General features: G+C 44.6%; 1 long non-coding RNA gene across 1 annotated transcript in view; it reads left to right on the forward strand.

The window, feature by feature from the left end:
- Window positions 1-3,153: 3,153 nt before the first annotated feature.
- The window catches only part of LOC147729837 (uncharacterized), a 78,108-nt gene continuing 66,007 nt past the window's right edge, over window positions 3,154-15,254 (forward strand). The window contains exon 1 of the long non-coding RNA XR_015308558.1: window positions 3,154-3,464. This is a non-coding gene — a long non-coding RNA (uncharacterized LOC147729837). The remainder of the gene's footprint in view (window positions 3,465-15,254) is intronic.

A 15,254-nucleotide genomic window follows, 5' to 3' on the forward strand; every position in this document is an offset into this window, starting at 1 on the left:
GCTTGGTAGTTCGGGCTGGACTGTTCCCATGAGGGACAGGGTCAGAGCTGATTTGCATATAGCCAGTGTCTAACCCAGGGTGGTGTGGAGTGCAAAAAAACGATGGATTTAGGCCCAGATCTTTGTACTGGGGTGAATGTAAGACATTGTTCTGCATTCTGTCCATTAACAGTGTTTTTTGCAATTTTGACCCCGAGTGGACTGGGTATGCTCAGACGTGAGTCCCAGGCTCTCCACATCACTGGAGTCAAGCTATCCAGGCTGAAGAAGGCGGATAGCCAGAAAACGGTCCTTGGATGCTTGATTCCGGTCTAGGAAAGACATGGCTTGGTAGTTCGTGCTGGACTGTTCCCATGAGGCACAGGGTCAAGGCTGACTTGCATATAGCCATTGTCTGACCTAGGGTGGTGTGGAGTGCAAAAAAACGATGGATTTAGGCCCAGATCTTTGTACTGGGGGGAATGTAAGACATTGTTCTGCATTCTGTCAATCAACAGTGTTTTTTGCAATGATGATCCCGAGTGGGCTGGGTATGCTCAGACGTGAGCCCCAGGCTCTCCACATCACTGGAATCAAGCTATCCAGGCTGAAGAAGGCTGATAGCCAGAAACCGGTCCTTGGATGCTTGATTCCGGTCTAGGAAAGACATGGCTTGGTAGTTCGGGCTGGACTGTTCCCATGAGGCACAGGGTCAAGGCTGATGTGCATTTAGCCATTCGGGAGTGCAAAAAAACAATGGATTTAGACCCAGATCTTTGTACTGGGGTGAATGTAAGACATTGTTCTGCATTCTGTCCACCAACAGTGTTTTTTGCAATGTATGCATTTGCATACACAATGCGGCAGGCACCGCGCGGTGCCTACCGCATTGTATATGCAAATGCAGGGGGGTACCACAGGTACCCCCCGTGTGCACCCCCCACCATAAAAAAACAAAAGTGGAGCTTGCGATGACAGAAGGGAGATGTGTACATGTGCGTGTTCACGGGCGCGTACACAGACCCCAATTGGCGCGTGCCCCGGTCTGTATCACTTGGCAGGCAAAACGGTAACAACAGGTCTCGCTGGCGACTGCGTCGCCATGTGCGAGACCTAAAAATGAAGTAAATGGTGGATTCTTTTTTTTAGCAGATTGTGCTTTCCATTCTAACTCTTTTCAAAAAACAAGAAAAAATACATCACACCATCTTCTACTGTATTGACCAAGGATGTATATTTTAATAGCTCCTATATTGATCATTTCTGAGATCAGCCCATAACGTTCTGTGGCATAAGGTGTACAATTGTAGCTGGTTCTATAACTTTCAGATCGGCATTCAAATTATCGAGATTATGTGACAGGGACAAAAGAAGGTGAATCTGATTTTCAACACAATGAGGCACACTAACACCAGAAATGGATTAGTGGAAATAGTTGAATCTATCTAAATTGCAAAAATTGCTCTGGTTGATCATTCATTTCCTCATTCTTAGCTTGGGTGTATTGATACAGAAGGAAGCCAACCATATGCAACTATGGCTTGGCCAACTGGGATTGTTCAATCCAAACTTATAAACCGTGTCCCTTGTGAGCAAGAACATTAAAGGTATCCCACCTGGTTTTCGGACTTCTTGGTCCTCATAGGTAAAGTGCAGCGTGAGTCCCTATGGCACAAAACCCACTCAATTAGGCTATATGCTTCACCTGAGCATCGTTTGTTTATTCATCAATTAAAGTACACGTTGAAAGTAAACATACCCAAATCGAATAGCCCACAGGTTTTCAAATGAGAAGTCCTGCCCAAACATGAACACGTGATCTGCTCTACAGCACCTGAATATCATGGACGAAATGTCACCCTATAGAAGTATAGAAGTATTGTGACCTAAATATTGACTACCAAAATATCTTAAAGTTAAGCATATGTAATTAATTAGATGTAGGTAAATATAGGTTTGCTATGCTAAGTGTATAACTTCAAGGGGCCTGGATGTGGAATTAGGAACAATACATCTATACGTACCTATACACAGTGCTTTATTAGTAAAATAATAATTGATGGTGCCTAAAGCGCTGCTCGAACACCCACGGCTGTTGCTATTAAAATGTCAGCAAGCTGTGGACCGAGGGTGCGTAGTCCTGAATCCAATTCAGGCCTCTTTAATTTGCTTTTAATTCACAGCCAGATACCCCTGCCCGTGTTCTCACTCCTACTTGTTTCTGCTTTCTCCCTTGGTGAGAGATTTTCTGTCTCTTCCCCCGTCTTTCTGTTTGTGTTTTTCCCTCTTTTTCTGTTGGAAAATATCTGATGAGGAACAATACGTACCGGTCCACAAAAATAAGTACCGGTGGTCTCCACATGCTCACATTAAGCACTGCCTATATATACTTACCTTATCAATATTTTGGTTGTCAATATTGTCGCCACAATATTTTTCTAGAATGTTTCTGTGCTTTTTCTTCTAACATACCACCCCAAATGCATTTCAGCCTTATTGCCTGCATCATTGAGGTGAAGGACTATGAGTCATTATGATGCAGATGTCAAGAGTGCCATCTCTGAACATGCACATTTCACACTGGGAGAATCAGGCAGGCAGATGACAAGTGACGTATAAAACTAAATTACAGAATATAAGTCAGGCTCGACACCCAAAGGAGTCGGTGAAGCCCAAAAAGAACTCTAGAATGAAAGAACGGCATACTACCCAGATGAATATCCAATGTTTTGAATTCCATCTCTTACTGGTTGTTTGTTTATGAAGTTCTTAGTGATCCAGCTGTTGTCTCATGTCATGGTTGGTAGATCCAAGACATTGATGTACCAGCCACACTGCAGCATCAAAAGAGCTGCCTTCCACCAGATGCCTATAATAGCATTGTTAGTTAGAATTAGGGGTGCTTGAAAACCTCTGCAAGGGTTCTGTTTTGAAGTACCAAAGGAATTTACAGTAAATAGCTAAGGTATCTACTTACATTTGTTCTGGTTAGTGCTTTTGCATAGTTGTGTGGGGACTGGCAGCGAATGGCAGGTCTGTAAAAATGTGCACGGCGAGTATTGAGGAATGGGGAAAGTCTGCTATTCAGTGGTATTATTTCCTTTCATTATCAGGCTAATAAATTCAGCCAAACTCTCTCCCCCAGGTTCAACAACGATGTCTGTCGTGATCCTCGTTACATCCGAACCGACGACACCTCTTTGTCTTCAAGCTCGCAGAGCTCCTCCTTTTGCGCCTTTGACTGCTGGAACCACCTGTCCCCGTGTGACGCTGCAGCTCTCATCTGGGACTTCCGGAAATGGGGCTGGCACCTGCCAAGCAGCAAGGCAGACCCTGGAACCAGAGAGATTCAAACAGAACCCAGACCTTCGAGCAAAAGGAGCAGCAGCTCCTCCTGTAGCCCCGAGGCGCCGCTCCATCTGGAGCGCTTGTTACCAGATGCACCTCTGGTTTATCAGCACAGAGTGGACAACAGCACTGCAAAAGTTAAGTGTTTATAATGATTTTCCTTAAGGTTGGTTGGGGAGGGGCTGTCCAATGATTATGCATGTTTCGACTGGGTGCCAGGTTTTAACAGGAGCACCTAACTCGGAATATAAACTTGACACACTTCAAGTTTGGAAATTCATTTTTAGTGGTTACTCAATAGTTAGTCTGGTAGTATTGAATTCAGTAAAAAGGCAATTTCATGACTGTTTATCTGAGAGCTTGACTTTCCAAAAATGCTAGGTACATACCAGGAGGCATTACAAAAAAATGTATTGATTAAGGTGTACAAATAATGACAAAAACAATTTGCTGATGAGAGGGGCAATGCTCGGAGGAGGTGGGATCTATGGTGAAGATTTTCTGACAATTTGATAAATGAATGTGGCAATTAAAATTTAATATAGCAGAATATCTGCCCAGAAAAATAAAAAAGTTATATCATATTGTCCATATCCAGTAAAATAAGAGGGTATTGTTGTCCCCAAAAAGTCGGCTGCCAAGCTTCTGGGGGGGCAGAGGCCTCACCTCCATCAGCCCATCTGCATATTTTCTGTCATATTTTCTTGCCCCTAGTGGGGCTATCACCGATACAGTAAGAGCAACTTTCACCAAAACTGCTTAGTGCTGGTGAACCTAGTTGAAACAACTTTGTGTTTGTTTTGGTTTACCATGTGAAACAGGGCAGTATGAGAAAAAAACTATTTGGTTTACCAGAAATTCAGAACACGGGGAGGAGCTACGCTAACAAGCAAGATGGCCGCATAAGCTCCCGGCTCCGCCGACCTCCGCCAGCAGCTTGTATATCCTGCAAGTTATCCTGTTTTCACACCGGACTCCCGTGTACACGAGGAGTGACTGACTCTGAAGGTGTAATCCCGAACTTTTTAACTCATCGGGTGACGAAGATACGCCGTGTTTCATTCTCGGCCTAACTCAGCTTGGAAGCCGGGGCCTCGATTTCCAACCCATCCGGGCTGGAGTTGAACAACATCGGCTGTGGACTTTGGGTTTCGTCCAGTCTCCCGAATGGAGACACACTTTACTTGTTTTTAACGGCGATTTGGTATCCTGTCTACACCACAGACGCTGCAGCGTGACTCTTCGGTTGCTGCGGCCCTGTATCCGACGCCCGGAGACACCGTAAGCCTCCCGGGGGTGACGGACGGGAGCCCTGACCAGCGGCGAAGGTGTAGAAATCGTGAGGTGAGGGCGCCCATTGTTGTTATCTGCTCCGGATGTGCCTGCTACCCCGGAGTAGTCGACCTCCGGGGTTCATATCCTGCTCTGTCGCTTCGCGAGAGGAGATGGAGGGGACAGAAGGCACACCACCGCTGCATGCGGCCATTGGAGCGCTCCACTCACAGATCATTGCCAACTACCAGGTGCTGTCGGCAACAGTGGACAATCTCTACAGGAGACCGGACGGCGACTTTTCGGCATCATCTCAACCAGCTGTACTACCCATGGAACATTGTATGCTCAACTTCGAGGACCCTGTGCGAAAGCCGGACTCCGTGTGCGCTGCTGATCCCTACAGGACAATTCGTGCACCCGTGAACATTGTTAGCTTCCCCTGCTTGAGCCATATCCCGCTACACATCGCTATGGACAACCTTGAGTGCCTCAACAAGGTCACCAGTGGCTATTGGAGAGTTTCATTATCCTTCCACGCTTTTCCTCGCTTGCTCTGTGGATATCGTGAACTTTTATCCTTTCTCCGATTCGCTCGTACTGACTTGAACTTTTATGAAAGCTCTGCTTCTCTCACTGTTGTTGTGGTCTGGGTTATCAGTGCTCTAGTGAAGAATCGTACCGGCCAGTGTTGACTTGTGTTTTTTAGGGTTCGGCAAAATAATTTAATTTGCTGCTGGGATTGTGACCTGTAATGTAAGGGAGTCGGGTGGTGTGTATCATACTTCCCCGGATTGACTGTATATTTCGCTGCATTCTATTTTGACCGTCTATCGGGGTGGTCGCATCTGGTGGGGGGTACGGGAGTCCGGGAGTGTGTTTTTATCTCTCCTCCTCTGCTTCTCTTCTCTTTTAGGGGTGTTTCTGGTCGACAGGCACGCTGCTAGTGGGTTAGGCCGTAGCCATTACAGGGGTGCAGGGTGGGGGGGGGGGTTGTTATTTTGCCTTTGTTTTGTTCTATGGCCCCTTTTTCTTTCTTTCTCTCTCTTTTTAGGGTATTCTTCTGGGCGACAGGCACGCTGCTAGTGGGCTAGGCCGTAGCCATTGCAGGGGTGCAGGGTGGGGGGTGAGTGGGGGGTTTGTTATTTTGCCTTTGTTTTGTTCTATGGCCCCTTTTTTCCTTCTTGCAGTGTCCGGTAGCAGTGCTTTCGGTTTCATCCTGAAGTATATGAGTGGGCGGGGTCTGGGGTGGGCGGCTACGATGGGAGATCGGTTGTTTTGTTCTTCACCCTCATTGAGCTTACTAGCGCTTGCGTCTTTACTGTTTCTTTAACTTGGTCCGCGACTACCTTCCTACACTTGCCCGCCTTTCTCATACCTTCGAATGTGTGGCTCCGGATATCCTGTATCTTCTTCTTTATCTTGTCTCTGGGAGGGTGAGGGGGGGTTAAATGCAAAATGAAACCTTATGAATATCCTTTGATCTGTACTAGTTTCAGTGCACCGTATATCCTTTACCGCTGCCGGACTTCAGGGTTGCCGGCTCAAGAGCTGTGTTATTGGAACTTCTGATACGTATCGCTTACATGTGGTGACTGGCCCCTGTGGTTGTAGGGCTACTACTGTAATTTTTTGCTGAATGATATAATAAAGGTTTTTTTAAAAAAAAAGAAAAAAATTAAGAATACTATTGTCATATAGTCACATGCTGCCACTTGCATATATTTTGGAAGATGAGAATCTGTGTTACAAATTTTTATGATAGGGTGAATATACGTGTTAAATCAGTTTCTGACCGTAATGATGAAACCAATGATAAGATTTGAAATCAATTTCCAGGTAACAAAATGATGCTACTTCTGATTTTAGACACTCCACCAAAATGGTTTCATTTTAGTGTCCTCAAAGGGCCAAAAAACACCTTTGATTTAAAGTTAAGTTTTGTTGACCTACATAAATTATAAAACAGATTTTTCCTAATTTCTATTTTGGGTGAGTCATTAGGGGCTTAAAGTAGCTCCTCACCAATCATGTGCCAATAAGCTAAGGATGCAGACATCTAGTCATGAGAACCACATTTACTGGCTGCTGTAACTCCATGTTTAAGTTGATGTTCAAGAATGGATCCTGTACTTCCATCTCCCCTGTGATGGACAACTAGAGGCAGTACAGGGATCGAAAAACAGGCTCTCTTTTGCCAATGTCTATTTACTCTGTAAACGACAGATGTTTACATGTGCCCAGGGCTACCTTGATTCTCGATTGGACTTTGACATTCTGTGCCCACCTCTAGACCAATTCTCCCAATGACTCAGCAGTAGCTTTCCAAAGGACTGTGCGGTGGAGAACAAGCGAAATGGGGGTGGAGGGAGCTGCATTTTGGATCCATCTGTTCCTGTTTTTTAAACTTGGGACTATCGCAGCAGTTTCCAGTGAATCCCGACACAGATATAAATTCAAGGCATTTTTCGGCACTTTGATGCATTAAAGGCCTACTTTGTTGAAAGGAATTCAATAGCACACGTTTAGGACCATGTTTATTTGAGTAATCGCTTTGCTCTTACTGTAGTATCAACCTCTGAAAGTGGAAATGGAGTACGACTGAGGGACTATTCTAAATGCAAGCCAGATGATCAAATGAGCTGGAGTAGCCCAGAGGTGCATAGGTCCTGTATAGAAGTGGAGATGTAGTATAACCAGCTGCAGGGCAAACACTGACCTGTTGGCCTTCTGTAAGTTTGAGATTGCTGTTTTTCCGAATTTGAACCATATCGCCAGCTGAATTCAAGGCTGCATTTAGCACTTTGGTGCGCAAAGCCACATATAAAGATCTCAGTTTTTTTTAAAGGAATTTATCAACATACGTTTGAGAGTAGGGTTATTTGAGCAATGGCAAGCCTTTACTAAAGTTGTAACCCCTGAATGTGGAAATACATTAATTAAGACGGAGACGATATCCAAAATGTAAGAAATATTGTCAAATAGGCCAGAGTAGTTCAGAGGTGCATAGCGCCTTGGAAATGTGGTGTATCCAGCTGTAGGGCGAACATTGACCTCTTTGATCCTCTATTCGTGTGAGCATGATGTCTCTCCATTTAAGATCACTTTTTCAATTCATACCAAACCTCCATCAGACCTCTTTTTTTCTCCCCCTAATAATTGCTTTAAGTTCTTTAGAGCGATTAGGCTTCCAAATGACCAGCACAATTCCATTTGTAGCTTCCCGTCCTGGCACTATGAATTAAACCATTCCTTCTTTAAGTTCAGCTGACATGTTTTTATCTGGATGGACAGAGCAGCAGGTGCTCGTATGGGGACAGATTAAACTGTGATGGTGTTGGTGGGGTAAGAACTGGGCAGCACACATGACATCTGCAACCTTGCTCAGCACAGATGATTTCCTGAGTGGCAATGCCCTGAGCGAGGGTTTGATGTGGCAGCCAATAATGCCCAGGACCAAAGGTGGATAGTAAGGGGGCGAGGCCGGTGATAATCCATTACTTAAATCAACATATTATCAATATAAAGGAGCACAGGCATCAAGCATTTTTCCGTTGGCAAATGGGCCGATTCGCAGAATGGCAAAAGGCCTTTTCAGATGCACGTACCTTTTTTCAATAGCATTTTAGGTAATCGCAATTTTTTGCAATTACCTAATTTGCGAATGCATTCAGGAAATCTCAATTTGTGAATCCCTATTTGCCAATGCATGAAGCCTTTCTAAATGCAAACTGTGCATTTAGGAAACGCTAATGACGATCAACTTCAAGTTGATGGTAATTTGTCCATGCTTTGACAAATGTACAAAAATGCTTTTTTCAAAGTGCCATGTGGCGCACACATGCTCTTAGGGCATGTGAGTGCTTTACATGTGCACACTTTTTTTAGGGGGTGCATCAGGGGGGCTTAGGCCCCCGGGTACCCTTGGATTTGCATTCGCAATTTGTGATGACTAATTTGGTAATTGCAATTTTCGAATGCATTACCATTCATTTCTATGGGACAACAGGCCCATAGGAATGAATGGAGTAACATCGCTATTAGTTAATGTTAAGGAATCGCACATGTTTTCGCGATTCCTACATGCATAGGCATTTGCAATTATCAAATAGCAAATCCTTGAAAAATCGCTGTTTGGTAATCGCCAATGAGGAGTTTGATGCATGTGCCCCAAAGCCTCTACATATCTGCACACCCTAACCTCTCATTTTAATAGTTATTTAACAGGCCTGTGGTTCTGTCAACACCAGAAAGAGGATGGGTGGTAGCGGGCATCACTGTCTTATTGCCCTTTCTCAACTCCATCTTTCCAAAATCACAGAGTAGATCCTGATTCTGACTGTGGGGGATGTGTATAATAATAGCAATGAGTTTGTAAGATTAGGTCAGAAGCTCATGCACTGTATAATTTGGAATAGGTATTCCCTTCTGAAATATCCAACACTTATGTCCATCTAAAAGCGCAAGCACAGTCTTCCTCCTACACTCTTGCATCATAGTATATGCTAAGTGCCTAAGATTCTGCCTCTGCCTTTCTGTTCAGGATAATTCTACATTGATCCAAGTGAATAAAACTGCATATTACTGTTTGAATGTAGTTCACCAACACTTTGCATAAGATTTTATTATTAGATATAAGTAATGAGAAATGCCTAGGCCAGGCTCTTTTATTATCATTAGATTTTTAGAGTAACGCCATATGCTCCTCATATGCTGATTTAGGAAGTATTACCATATTTTAATACTCCTGTCTACCAGGATAGCTGTATATTCTTTGTAAATAAATTGTAAACCATTCTTACCTGGGCTTTTTAAAAAATTCATCTGTTTAATTGCTCCATGCATATCCTCCTTTTACCGCATTTTACATGTGTTCTCTCTGTTCATTTGCAATTGTGGAATGTCTAATCTGTCCAACACATTTTACAAGCCATCCAGGTCCTTTACACACTGCAAGGTGGCGAATCTCTTTGAAAAAACAAAAAACATATAATGAATTCTCTTCTGTGAAAAATGTAAGGCAAGCCGGTGGCTCATCCCTTCTAGTCAACCATGACATTAGTCTGCTTGCCTTGTCTTTCTTCCTATGTTTCCCTTGACCAAAGCGTGGTTACTCAAATTTTCTACAGGGCCAAAGTTTATGTTTTAGGGATTAACAGCCGACTGCATTGATTTTGGAAATGAACACGATATATTACCAAGATATAAACAAAATAAAGAGCATTTTATTCCCTAAACAGGATTATTTAATAATTTAGTAGAAAATGTATTAGTTAAGTAGATGTTACCCACCACATTGGTTAAAATTGCATAGCCTTCTACTAGATATTCGCTATGTCAAAGCACATTTCATCTAACAAAACGTTTAAACAACTCTTCCCTTAATCTACTTTATATGCCAGATTCACAATCCGCCGATTACTTCAGTGAAAAGATCCAAGGGACCTTAGTAAAGGTATATCTTCCCAAACCTCATGGGCAGACATTTTCTCAGGACACAGCATTAAGGAGGAAATGCAGATCCTCATACTTCCGATGTAAGGTCTTGATTGCTGTATGATAGGTGAAACAGATTTGTCCCAACTCCTTAAGCAGAGGACTACCCCCCAACTCCCCAAAAATGGTTTAATAGCAGTTCCCTGGTGATAGCAGAGGTTCCTCTCTAGGATACTGGAAAGTGCTGAACACAGACACCAGGGCAGAAGGGAAGTACCTGCCTCTGGGAAGCATTGCCGATAACAGTGTTGCGTGTCCTCTGCCACAGAATGAAAGAACCCCAGTCTCCACCCACCGACAAACCAATTTATCAGCCTTTGTCATCTGCACCCTTGCTCAAAGACCCAGCACTAACACACCCACATACTCTGATCCTGTGCACAAGGATCTGCCAGCAGCACAATGTGTAATTACTGCATGCAGGCCCAGTGAACAAACCCTGGATCTAACTGAAGCCATGCTGCTCCTCGTCTGTAAACCACAGGATAAGGAGCAACAAACACCCAAACTGCACCCTGCAGTGGAGCATGCAGAGACTCTGCCTCAGACTTCCCATTGGTGTACCAATAGGTAATTGGATAGGCACACACTAAGGAGCCAAAAAAGTGGCATATTCAGCTTCACTAATAGATGCTTCTCCCATTGCACACAATGCACATGCACATCCTAGTGCTCTTTACAGGAACAGGCAAGTGATTTATGCTCCTATCACATTAAACTACATGCACCCAAGAACACTGTGTGCCCCTATGACAATAATCAAATCAACGGCCAGTGGGAGACCTATTTGTTTTAAAAATGTTAGTTTTATGACATTTAAGCCAAGTTAACAGATTATCCAACCAACATCGCCCTGCACATCATTACATTTGCATCGATCATAAATTTAGAGACAGGCAGATAACTAACATTTAGAAAAACACACTGTATAAACAAATAACTGTGGTCTCTGGATCCATGTTTTATTCCAGTTCTTACATGATTATTCTCCACAGTCTCTGACTGCTACCCACTTGCGCAAGCTGATATGGGGTCATGCGCAGTGCCAGTGTCAGCTAGTTGTGTCAACACTGAACAACATCCCTGGCAAAGAAAACTTTCTAAAGGAAGGAAAGGGAGAGGGTCATGCACACCGATATACTCAGGCGAGAACCATTGATAGTTATAAATACAAGCAGCTCCTATATAGATGCTTCTCTTTTCCTGCCCTCACTGCTCATGGGTATATGCTTTGTAAGAAATAGGAGAACTATAGTTACAGTTATTTTTCTCCTTGCCAGCAATGTGCCTTTGCAGTAAATTAGCTTCACTGGAGCAACAAGGTGAGCACCAAGGTCGGATTGAATTCTTGCACTATTACCCAACTCACCCTGAGTAGGCTCATGGAAAGGTGGGAATGGGTAGGAAGGAGGGTTCTATTTTTCCTTTTTGGGTCCTGGTGAAAGACCTGTGATTCCTCACCACAATATAATACGGTAAAAACAGGTTGGTGTCAAAATTAGCCTAATACTAGATCTTCGGTGTTTTAACCTTGTATAACTAGAAAGCTAAAACCAAATAAAGTAATTCCACCCCTTAACTTGGTACAGTTTTAAACAACCATTCTGACATACCAAAAAAAGGCTCGCAACAAAAGCTCGGAATGAGTCTACTATCATTAGCTATTCCTGGTGAAGGACCATCCCTATGATGAAGGAAGCCACCTAGTGTAGATGAGGGGTTTGCATTCTTTTTTTCAACAGTGTTCACCATAGCAGGTAATGCAGATTATTCAGTAGTTGGGTGCATTGTATTCCCTGCGCAAGCAGCCCAGATGTTATTATGGTGGGACAAGGTCAGGGCAACAGCTAGTGCCGAACCAAAGTCCAACCCAATTTTAAAGTTTCATTATTCGCAAAATAGAGGAAATAGCAAACAATTTTGTGAAAGGGAAGAGGGTCCATTTCTTTAATAATTGCTCCCCTAGCTGGATCTTCTCTGTTGCCACCTCCTTCTCAATCTCGTGTCACACATTATGACTTTCTCCCTAGTGTCTTTCTCATCCCATCTGTCCTTTTCAATATAAACCCTCATATTACAAACTTCATCGTTCCACATTCTGTAGCAGTGCTAGTTCCTCTACCTCTGTCTTTACTTTAAAAAACACATGTATCTCCTTGCAAAATGCTATTCCAAATGTTTCATCTGTTACAGCTCAAGGGGGCAACCTCCAATGTCAGGACCCTTGGTATGATACTGCACTAGGTGTACAACAACTTCAGTGCTGAGTGATATGATAATACCTTAACCAGGTAATATGCCACTGTAGCCTTCTCCCCGAACTTCTCTGTAACACATATGGCATCAATCCCTATTGTACCCGGGAGCTGAATGAATAGAGTCCTTATCTCTGGTGTTGCGTCCTCTAGACATGAATCATATTTAAGCCACATAGTGCCCCTTTAATTGTTTTGTGTTCTCCTGCACATGTTTTTCACTCCTCTCACTTCTGTCTAGTCTGTCATCTATGAAACGATTGAAACCACAGGCCCATTTTAGAAGAAACTCACCTATGAGACACACATTTGCAATTTCAGGGAAAAGAGACCATTGCTGGTGTTATTTGGATATACATTTAGTAACACTGTAACTTTCCCTTCCAGTTTCTCTGTTCAATTAATACATCTACCTATAGAATCTAGCTCTGTCTGACTACTAGAGCTGGCATTTTGCGTAGAAACAGCTGGTGTTTTGGGTAGAAGTCATAGGCATACTTCTTTAGAATATGTGGTGTGTGGTGTACTGTAGAATTCCCTCTCTGTTTCTTTTACATCTTTGCTTTCCATCTTCAACAAATAGGTTGCCTGTATCTACATGGTTGTTTAATACCCTAACATTCCAAGTGATCCACTTGACAGTAAGTGTTCCATCAATACTCTAGACTTCGCATGCCTTTCTCCAGTATAGCCATAAATATTGGAACCATCTTGTCCTCGACTGCTTCCTTAGTGTATCTTGTTTACATCGTCTCACTCTACTGCTTACTCCAGACGTCTTTTGTCCACAACACATGAACCATTCTTACAGCGTCCAACTGTGGCAAAAAGTCCTGCATTCACCCTATGTATTTCCTCACACTCCCCAGTTCCACAACAGTCACAATTAACAAACAACCCCATTACACATCTGTCGAACAAACTCAACCAGTCTGTATGATCATGGGAGCTTCACGTTCCACGTTACTCCACCTGTTCTGCACCTGAGGTCTGTAGTATGCGCTCTAGTCTATGAGCGTAGACGCGATGACGCGTCACGTCATAGACTGGAGCGTGAGGCGCGCGCATGCGCGGATAGACGCGAGAGAAAGGCGCGAAGGCGGAAAACGGCAGTTGGCGACCGGAGCTGGAACTAAGTAGACGCTCGGCGCCCTGTGTTCATATATCTTGGAAATATTGTGTAATAAATACTCTACACATATACAGAGGCTCTGTGCTTGGTGTGGGGGAAAGGAGAACATTACAGTGGCGACGAGGGTGGGATCTAAACCACCAGTGAGCACAAGGAACAGGAGCAGGCACCCTTCTACAGCCCCACACCAGCCAGAAGGACAGAACAGCAACAGGACGAACAGAGGGCGTGGCAGCAGCGCAACAGCACGAGTATAACGAGGACAAGCCCTCACACTCAGGTCAGTGCTGCCCCAAGGAACAGAGCCACAGCCAGCAACCTGGCAGCCAAAGGCACCACCCCCAAGCCAGAGGAAGGGGTGCAGACGGACAACCCCACGCAGGCTATAAGGGACAATACCCCAGGTAGTCCAAGAGGGCAAAGTGACACGGCAGGGAGTGCAGGAGCATCCGGAGTACTCGTCCAACATACTGCCCAGGCAGTAGACCCTAGAGGCGAGGCCAAGATGGCGAACCAAGCGTCGGCCCTGATGGCCCCCGTCCCATTCTTGCCCAGACCAGGGGAACCCCAGTTAAAATGGGAGGATTGGAAGGAATACTTTCAAAACTACATAGAGGCACTTGAGGATGAAAATGATGGAGAATACACCCCAGAAAGGAAAAAGAGACTGTTACTTCACAACTTAGGCCCGGAAGGGGTGAGAGTATTCAAAAACCTGGTGCCCAAGGAAAGGGACGCGACGGAGACAGATGTCTTAAAAAATGCACTGGATGACTTGGACAGCCATTACCGTCAAGCGGTTTGCATCTCCTTAGACCGGTTTGCGTCTCCATAGACCGCTATAACTTTCAACAGAGGAAACAAGAGGCTGGTGAATCCATTGATGACTATGTGGCAGCGCTCCGACGCCTGGCCATCACGTGCCAGTATGGTACTCTACAGGATGAGTACATAAAAGATCAGATCGTCATGCACACCACCAGCAGGGCTGTTCAAGACAAATTATGGGCGCAGAACGAGACATCACTCAAGGAAGTCGTGGCGATGGTCAAAAAGGCCGAAATGTCGAAACGTGGTGCAGATGCAGCCAAACGTGAGGGTGCACCGAGGCAGATGATCAACAAGATCGATGAGTCTCCACAGTCCAGCAGACACAAGGGGACGTATGGAGACCAGAGGAAGGATTCGAGATGGACCGGGAAACAAACGGTCCGCCCCAGCACTGACAACAAATTCTCGTGTTACAGATGTGGCAGCACGGCGCATTCTGCCCAGGATAAACGCTGTCCCGCGCCAGATGCGCGTTTTGTGGCCTGGTCGGCCATTTTGAAAAGGTATGCCGCAAGAAGGGGAAGAAGTCCACGGTCAAGTGCGTCGATTCAGCCACTGCGGACATCAGTGAGGAAGACATCCTGGTGATGGGCTCCTCCAAGGAAGATCACGACAAGAAGCTACATAGAGTCCTGGGAGTGCTACAATGCAAAGGGTTAACTGCGGAATGGAGCAAATGTAAAATAGGAACCCACTCAGTGACATACTTGGGTCACGAAATCGGCACGCTTGGTATAACACCCAAGGAACAAAATGTGAAGGCCATCAGGAATGCCAAAGCTCCCAGCACCAAGGAGGAAGTACGGTCATTCCTCGGGATGGCCGAGTATTATAGCAAGTTTGTGAGACATTTCGCTACCAGGACATACAGGATGAGGCAACTCATCAGAGACAAGACAAAATTTGATTGGGACTCAGAAGCGCAATTGGAATTCGACACT

Source organism: Lissotriton vulgaris, chromosome 2_1, assembly GCF_964263255.1.
Source record: "Lissotriton vulgaris chromosome 2_1, aLisVul1.2, whole genome shotgun sequence".
Lineage (NCBI taxonomy): Eukaryota > Metazoa > Chordata > Amphibia > Caudata > Salamandridae > Lissotriton > Lissotriton vulgaris.